Source organism: Aplysia californica, unplaced genomic scaffold, assembly GCF_000002075.1.
Source record: "Aplysia californica isolate F4 #8 unplaced genomic scaffold, AplCal3.0 scaffold00008, whole genome shotgun sequence".
Taxonomy (NCBI): domain Eukaryota; kingdom Metazoa; phylum Mollusca; class Gastropoda; order Aplysiida; family Aplysiidae; genus Aplysia; species Aplysia californica.
The window spans coordinates 1,644,854-1,654,379 of NW_004797278.1; the positions used below are offsets into that span (position 1 = coordinate 1,644,854).

At 40.3% G+C, this 9,526-nt stretch overlaps 1 non-coding gene across 1 annotated transcript in view; it reads right to left on the reverse strand.

Annotated features, from left to right (window-relative positions):
* Positions 1 to 83: 83 nt before the first annotated feature.
* The window catches only part of LOC101848708, a 38,736-nt gene continuing 29,293 nt past the window's right edge, over positions 84 to 9,526 (reverse strand). The window contains exon 2 of the transcript XR_004858520.1: positions 84 to 2,528. This is a non-coding gene — a transcript (uncharacterized LOC101848708). The remainder of the gene's footprint in view (positions 2,529 to 9,526) is intronic.

The following is a 9,526-nucleotide window of genomic DNA, read 5'->3' on the forward strand; positions in this document are numbered from 1 at the left end:
CACACACACACACACACACATACACACACACACAAACACACACACACACACACACACAAAAATGAATTAAAACCAAGCCAAAATTGTTTTAATGTATTTAATAAGCCCTAGGAAGGAAAAGAACTACACCTTAATATAATATACTCTAGTGCAACACACAAAAACTAAGAGGAAAAGACAATGGGAAATGGAACTTAATCTAAAATTGCAGTATATTTTGCACATATAGGCTATTCATTGTGTTTGCAGGTAAAACACATAGCTTTAGCCTTAAGATATCCGAAACCCTATGTCCAGGGCTTACTTTTGTGCACATTTCGTTCCTCAATTCCAGTGGATTAATATTTTACTACATAATCTGTACTTTAAATCAAAAAAAAAAATTTAAAACCTCGCCGGTAAAACGTAGCCATAAGCACAGCACATCATAAGAAAGTTTAACATGAACAATGTGCATTATTTTGAAGACACAAACGCACTTGTGTAAACGCACAAACACGCGAGGACACACACTCACATAGACGAATGCGCGTGCAAGGGAGGACACTCACAACTTACACCACAACAAAACAATTCATAGGTGAGCAACAAGAAACAGGCCACTGTCACTATAGCATGCCGTGGGGGAAATCACGGTTGTCACATAAGAAAGAGAGAAGGAGTGATGAAGTCGTGAGAGCTACACGAAATATCAAGTAGGGGCCTTTAGGTACTCTTACGTTTTTTAAGTAAATAAGCATTAACTTCATAAATTGAATTAGCATTTTGCAATATTGATGTTTACTTGCTGGTTTCAAAGTTGCTCAACAATTGGTTAGAGTACAAACAGGAGTGTTGCTTCATAATACATGGTTATCCCACCAGGCCAGGGAGGAGGAAGATGTCTTACTTAAGCTATTCTCTATTGAGGAATAATTGGGGACAGGCTCAAATTGAGAAACCGATTGGAAAGGGGTATCAAAACGTTGTCGAATACCTAAAAGCAACTTTCGATTTTTCCTCATCTCGGAACGAAATACTTCTGAAGTCCTTTAAGGTTCTGCCAGCTTTCGTCGAAATGACGAAGTTCGAAGCTTTTGTCACTAATATATTTGGTTCCCTTTTTTGTTTCTAAACAACAAAAGCTTAAAATCTTACTTTTCTCTCAGGCTTGATTTTACGAGATAGCAGAATACCTAGAGACTGTCTCGTCAATATTTCGGGTTTTGAAAAAAATAGAGCTGAATGGAGTCCACAATTTCGAGAAAAAAAAATTAAGATCTCCTTTCCAGAAACTAGTATTCTTTAAGTACTGCCTTTCACTCAATTTATTCCCATAGAAACAAACAATTAATCAAGTCTACATTGCAAGTTGTCCAAAAAAATAGTCATTTCACTAAAAACCTGACTGAAATGCACTTGGAAATCTTTTAGAGTAAGCCCCAAAACCAAAGAACTACAATGTAAAGTGGAACCCAGAGTGACAGGCTTTTCCCGTCTTCAGTCTGTACGTCGTTTGTAAGAGTCGCGAGGGAACCAAAGAGAGCCGCTTTACTGAGGAAAATATTTAACTAAGCTGTCTCTGTGGTACACCGTCTCTGCATCGTGCCAGGACTCTAAGCCGACCTGCTATGGTATTCACTATTTTTAGGAGAAAAAAAACCATACATATGTACATGAAGCCAAACAAACTTGCTTGTTGTAAAAATCATAAGGTACCATTTGTGATTTTTAAATTGGTTGAACATTTTCTATTTCTATCAGAAACCACTAGTAGAAACGAGAAATTCGATATTAGTTTCATCAACATCGGGAAAAGGTTATATTATGTTCTAAAGTTATCTTCTAGTGACTAAAAATATTTCACATTATCTGATATCTAGAGAACTAAAATATTTTTGTATGAATAAAGCAAATATTTATATTTTCAAAACATATGTTGCAAAGACATACACCAAAAGCTAGATGTGTTAGAAATTAATTAGACCAATACTGTCACTAAAGTTGTGTTTTTAAAAAGTTTTAGTAGAGGTTTTACGGCGCTCGTAACTGCATAAGGTGATATGAGCGCCAGCTGTCACTAAAGTGTCAAAAATTGCATTGTCAGACATATTTAGTTTCTTAGGTTGCATTCATCACTAACAAACATTTTAAAATAATGACACAATGAGAGTGAAATTTTCAACATTCCATTTCCATATCACAAATTATAAGTAGGCAATTTGTTTTCTGTGACCTTGAGATCCCTTGTTTTAGTTTTATGGCACTTCAACCTTTGAATGTAATGCAAATTCACAATATGGAAGCAAAACGGCACGAAAACAACACATATTGTTTTGCCCGTGGAATGTTTGGGTTTTTTTAATTTAAAAAAATACAAAGTGACACGTTCGTTTACTTATTTGAACTTGACTTGAATATTGAAAGGAATTTAAACGTCATCATTTCGACAGCAACAGTAGCTACTTGTATTGACCAGTCCGGTAGAAGATGGAGAATCAGGTAGTTGGTATTTCCGTTGCTCCTTCAAGAAAAGAATTTGCGTCCCTCTGGAGAATAGAATAGTACATTGACAGTTTAAAATTTGGCCATTGTGTTCTACTATCAGATCTCCGTGTTTCAAGAACAAGAACATCTTCATTTATTTTGTGACAGGGGGATGCCTATGCATCAGTTAGATGGACAGGACAAGCTGGAAGAGTGAACATAAGTTTGGTAATGTTTGGAAAAAATAGACTTACTATCTTTATCAATTCATTAATCATCTTCTAGCATGTGGTTTGTTTTGTTTTGTTTTCATTTTATTATATTTTTGGAGGGGGGGGGTACACACCATGACGCTATAATAGCGTCTAGCGTTTAAAAGCCGAACAAAACAACTTTGCCTCAACACTCTTACTTACACTTTCAAGAGTAAAATTGTTTATCCGGACATATTTCCCTTCACACTTCCCTCTTCCTCTGTTTGTATTATCACATCCTTGTCAAGAGTCTAGAGCCACGACAAGCCCAACCCTCGCTTAAACAGAGGCTATGTTGAAATGTACTTCCATCCATCATCATGAGTGAGAGAGCACAATGACAATTCCACATATCTAAAACATGTACATGCACCCATGTGAATATATCACACTAGCTGCCGTGTGCCTTCAGCACGACAGCCAAGAGCCTGTGGCTTAGATCATCATAGTTCGTGTACATGTACGTATATTGCTTCAAACCGTCACAAGAGTCGCGATCAATTGACGAGTCTTGCTGTCACTATGTCTTTAGAAAACAGGTACATGTATACCACTAAATAAAGATAGAATTCAATAGAAATAAACATAAATGAGTGTCACTTTATTGATCCCCTTGTGAAATTTGTTTTACAATGGCGTAGAATATAAACCCCCAAATACATTAATACATAAATAATTCATAAATAATACACATTGTCATTATCCCAGACATAGACAAACAATACACCACTGCTGGTCATCACTGTGCAGCCCCTGTTTTTGAGCTAAGGCAAGTCCTTGAGCTAAGGTTAGTGTGAGTTGCTCGAGGACACGCCATCGGCCTCTGCGGTGTTGAGGTAAGTGGCTTCGCTGTCTCATGAAGGAGACCCAACTTCGATTCTTGAGTGAGGAAAATTATTATTGAGTATCTCGGACTTTCTCGGGCCGAGAGTTTGAGATCTATGTCATAGTGGGAGAGTTCATTGACAGCATATCGAACTTCTTACCAAGGCAATAATATACTGGAGATCAAAAGAAAGGCACCGCTTTTGGATTGTGTTTAAAATCTAATCGTTTATGTCTTTACGCTTGATCTTTCACGTGAGTAGTACTAAGTGCTCTGAAAAGTAGGTCAACTTATTAAAATAATATTTGGTTGCTTCAATTAGCGTTACAGGACCACCACCAAAAAAATAAATTCGGATGCTTTCCTGACCACCTGGCGGATTGTATCTATTCTTTGTTTGTTTTTTTTTTTAAATAAAGTTTAGGTCTGTGCTTACTTAAAACTGCATTAACAATTTGCAATCGATAATCACGATTTAAAAAATTAAGCCGTCGACGTGCTCGGCACTGCTATTGCGAGGACGTTCAACGTGAGGAGAAGGACTATCAGCCTACTGAGACAACGGTACGTTGTGACTTGGCCGTTGTTAGACCGACTCAGAACTGGTCGCCCAAGGGTAAACAATGCCAGCTCAAGATCGATCTTTCAGGACAGAGCACCAGAAAAATCGTGTCAGGAGCACTGCTCAAGCCGCTAGACAATTTTCTGTACTTTTACTCGTCAGCCAGCATACAGTTCGTCTCAGACTGAGGGAATTCAAGATTGTAGCTAGAATGCCAACACAGAGACTATGTTTATAGCCAAAACACCATGAGGCTGGGATAAACTGGTCACAGCTATACCGCTGATGGACCTAGAGCAGTGGGCGGGATACCGTGACCTTCTCGACCGATTCTCAATTCCAATTTGAACGCCACGATGGGAGTATAAAAGTGCTTAGAGAACACGTGGGCATTATCTTCCATTTCTTTAACACAATCAGCCCACGACATTCCAACAGAATAATGCGCCCGTACACCTTGCACTACACTCAAAAACCCTGAATAATGCCTCTGTAATGAATCCACGGCCTGCCATTTCACCAGCTTTGAACCCTACGCAGTTGAGCACTTGTGGAACAGAATTATTGGTGTAGCTGGTGATGTGAATCCAGGTCCCAGGACCATTTTACAGTTGCAGCATGCTCTCACCATTCTCTGAAACAACCGTTTGCAGCCAGACTTGCGTACTCTAAGCCCAGGAGATACACTGGTGTGCTGAATGCACATGAAGATCACACGCTGTACTGATCTGTGACTTGGATTTTACCCCTGTTGTCAAATTATATCAATCATGAAAAACGTGTTTTTTCTAAAAGATGAACCTCCTACCTTGATTTATCATATTTCAATTTCGTGGTCGAAAAAATCATTGTCTTTCTACACGAAAGACGAAGGGATCAAACATGTAGGGTGGTGCTTTTTTTATCGCCAGTATATTCAGTTAATGTGATGGGCTGTTTACTCTGGGTAGGGGGGTTAAGATTTCTAAGAAGAGATTTTTAAAAGCTTGACGGCTGGTGTAACGTTTGTGTGCGTGTAAGTGTGTGTGTGAGTGTGTGTGTGTGTGTGTGTGTGTGTGTGTGTGTGTGCGTGTGTGTGCGTGTGTGTGTTTGTCTGTCTGTCTGTGTTATGTGCATGTGAGTATGCCTGTGTATGTCTGTGTGTGAGAGAGAAAGAAAGAGAGATACAAAGAAAGAAAGAGAATGAGAGGTAGAGAAAGGATTTGCCAGGGGCGGTTTGTTAACTGGGCAAGACCGGCGGTGCCGGTCAGATTTTTGTCAACTGAACTGTGGACTAGACGTTTATTGCTGATGACGATTTTCATTCAGTTTTAAGTAAATCCAAACAAACATGTATTAACATTCAATAACACCTTGCCGATTAGAAGGCGCTCAAATAGACAAGTGGAATTCAGTGCTGTTTTGAGTTTTGTCGCGACATAACCTCAGTCCTTCACGTTTGTTATCGCGCCGGCTCGTAACTTTAAATCGTCTCCCGTCAAGCCGTCACGTCGCGGAACTTCGTACTACGTACGAGGCCAAACACACGGCGGGCTTGGCTTAGGCCTAGTGATGACGTCAGTCCCATGGACAAATCCATCGTCAGCTCTCAAAGCGATAAGTACATCCCTTACTTGCCAGATTGGCCTCTTTGTAGCTTACAAAATAAAGAATGAGACTGTCTTGAGCAGCATAGATACATGTATTATTTTATCAGCAAAACATGTATTTATCATTCAGCCTTTCTCTAACTACTATCAGAAAATTTATTGTCAGCATGGCACTAATCTTTTTTGTTTATTGACTTTTTAACCACCTATAGTTCCTGTTTGGCATTTGCTCATCGTTTTCTCCCCCACTAATAACTTACCTGGCCCTTAGGAGTCTGGCCGGCGAAAGAAGGAATCGTCTAGTGAATATATACAAAGATAGTACATAACAAGATGGGCCACTTCTCTCTTTGAGCCAATTAAAAAAGTGTCCTCAAAAAAATTTGGTGGCGCCCTCTTCACAAAAGCGCACTCTTTGCGAACAGAGTTACCCTACTTGAGTTTTTAAAAATCAAAGTGAAACTAGCAAGTTTTGGGATAAATTTCGGAAGAACGCTTTTTTAAAATGGTTACGCTGACAAAAAACCTCTTCCGGAGGAAAGGGTGATGGTTTTCTTCGTTTAATTTGACTTTAGAATGAAAGGCGAGAGGTCATTAAAATAAAAAAAATAATAAAACTCCACACTGTACGTACCCGAACTGCTGATGAACAGCAGTCGATCTGCGCACGCAAGGAGGTGCTATTCCTATTCTTCTTCTGGAAAAACGAAAGAGAGCTTCAAAACAGACTGCAGCGCCATCTGAAGCAAAGAGCATACTTCCTGCGGACACTTTTTTGGCTGAGTGGCCCATCTTGTTATGCACTATCATTGATATATATAAGGTGAATTTTAACGAGGAGCGATATGCACTCGGCTGTCAGAGTCTGGGCCGAAAACCCCCTCCCTTCCCTCCCCTTTTCAACCCTCACCTCAGCTAGACACCAAGTTCTATAATTAGCATTTGACACACTTCCCCACTTTGTTACAGCACAGTGTTCAGTGTTCAATTTTGAGAACTGAGAAGTGCGATGAAGTACATTGGATGATATAATGATCGGGAACTTGTGTGCTTTGTCCAGCTTTGTATAGCATCTGATTGTAGACTTGATCTGGTTGGGACACCGTCACTGGTACAGTAGCAATTGACTTTTTGTCATCATACAGGACAGTTCTTATTACATATATTTAACAGGTCCAGTGCACGTCGATATTTCGGGTGGGGGTGTAGAAAGTACGAGTAAAGTACTTTATTGCTTCTCACTTTCAGTTTATTTTCTAGCCTAGACTCAAGTAGTGTTTCTTTTTCTGTGCCGATCAAGTGAGTTTCTATTAATCTCAGTAACTTCCATCTTACATTATTCATAATATTGTATCTTGACGTTACCGCATATTTTAGCTATTTCACATTATTACAATGTTTATTGTGGTGTGTGTGTGTGTGTGTGTGAGTGGGGGAGGGGGTGGGGATGGCGAAAGTGGGGGTATAAAATAAGGAGAGAGAGAGAGAGAAAGAGAGAGAGAGAGAGAGAGAGAGAGAGAGAGAGAGAGAGCATGTGTGTGTATGTGCGTGCGTGTGTGTGTGTGTGTGCGTGCGTGTGTGTGTGTGTGTGAGTGTTCGCGCGCGCGCGCACGTGTGTGTGTGTGTGTGTGTGTGTGTGTGTGTGTGTGTGTGTGTGTGTGTGTGTGTGTGTGTGTGTGTGTTGTGAAGGAAGGGGGTGGGGGAGGGGAAAATAGTCGACGTGAATGAACGCCGGTCAGTTCTATAAACCACGAGCCGCCACTGGGGTTTGCGATATAAATATATATATAATACGTACAGTAGCGTCCAAAAGATACTTAAACATGTAAATACCAGATCAATGTGTTAAAGCCTTGCACCAACCATTCATGCAGCATACCAATTTAAAGCTACATAAATTCTGCATCACCTAACACATTAATATTTCAGCTATATTTACCCTATCCGTACGCCCTGGGGTCATTGTGTATCCCCGGGGTTGTATGTTTAACATTTTAGAATACTTCTAGTACGAAGATGTCTTTGAAACTTTCAGTATTTCTCAAAAAATCATTTTGAATGACTACTATGCAAAGCGTCGTGTGGATACTATAGTAAAACACGACGTACGGATAAACGCGAGATATGGTCACTCAAAACTGGCCTTTAAAAAATCAAGCTGGGCAAAATTTTGCTAAATCAAAGAAACGTAAACGTGTCTTCTCGTTGTGTATTGAGGAGTCTCAGTATTGATAGAGTGGACATACGTTGCATATCTTATGAAAGGAGAATTGCGTATCTGCAATATACAATATTTTATTTCGACTGTTTCAAACAAAACGGAAAACAGAGCAATCACAAATACCTCGCAAAACTTGGACTTAACACTAAATGTGCTCATTTAGACAGAGAAAGAGAGAGATACGGAGAGAGAGACAGGGAGAGCAAGAGATGGAGAGAGAGGGGGGGGCGCAGGGCTCATTTAAAGCTTCAGTACAGCACGTTCGTTAATAGTACACGAATGATAAATGTTAGATGCAGTTCATTTGCAAGCGAAACAAAATTAATTTCTGTATGGATGCTCAATAATAATGTGTCTGAAGAACGTTAGCATTCCTTACAAACAGAGAAACACAGCTTATGAACACAATCAGCTTCTTGTCTAAGGACAGCTTTTCAAGGCGGTGAATGAATAAATAGAAGAGAAGAGTATTAAGAATGATTACTTACCTCTTCGTTGAAAACGGGCGTAAAGCCAGACGGAGTGTCTCTGGGTCCCTCTTTTGCGACAATGACTTTGTTATGCACTTCCTTTCTGAAACTTACAATAGGCACGGCGTAAGTACCATTGAGTTCTGTCCGGGGCAAATCAGTGTGGTTGCCAAATTTTATTTCTACTCTGTATCCCTGAATGTCATCAAATTTCCCTTCCAGCACTATCACATACTGCTCTGGTGACGCCAGATATGCCACGATGTTGTTCACCCACGGGTTTCGTTCGATCAAATCACCCCACAACCAAGGATCGAGCCAGTGCTTCCTCTCCTCTTTCACAGCGACGTAAAATGGCTTGTCTTTATCGCCAAACTGATACTTGACACTGCTAGCAGACTATCCAGTGTAGTCTTTGTGATAGTTGATATCAACAGCACCATTTCTTTCTCCCTTTCGTAGATCTCCATCAAACTGGACCGAGCACCCGAAGCGAAATGTTGCCTTGTAATACTGTGTTGTCCGGGTTGTATACATCCTTGCCACCCATTCAGATGCTGAATAAGGTCCCATTGTTTTCTCCCTCTCCACCTGAATCGACCGTTCTAGGGAGTTCTCAGTTCCATCGTGTGTTTCTTTTCCTGTCTCCGTATTTATGCTAAAGCTGAATGTAACCTCTGGGGGTTTTGAGATAAATGAAGGTTCGTATGTCACTTCCATAGCAGCGCCAACAGATACTTTCCAAGAACTTGTTAGCGAGTGTGTCACAGTACGGATACTTATATCATTTCTGATGATCTTTTCGGAAACTGTCGTGGGACTGTCATTTACCAAAACGCCTCTGTCTATTGTCTGTGGGACGAGCTCAGTTGTCTCAGCTTGTGAATATTTGATATCACTCAGGCTGACTGTCCAGTCATCAAAAGTGATTTTCAACTTGGGACTGTTATCTCCCGCACACTTCGTTGCGACCCAGGAGTATCCATGTTTCTCAAAGTTGTCTCCAGGCAGTTCTCCATCACAACCCTTGGCCCCATTGTAGCCCAAACTCGACGCTAGTTGAGCCAGTCCATTAAGAGACTGCATCATGACTTTTTCCTTACCAGTTTCAACAGAATCTACCGTAAAGGAAGATGTC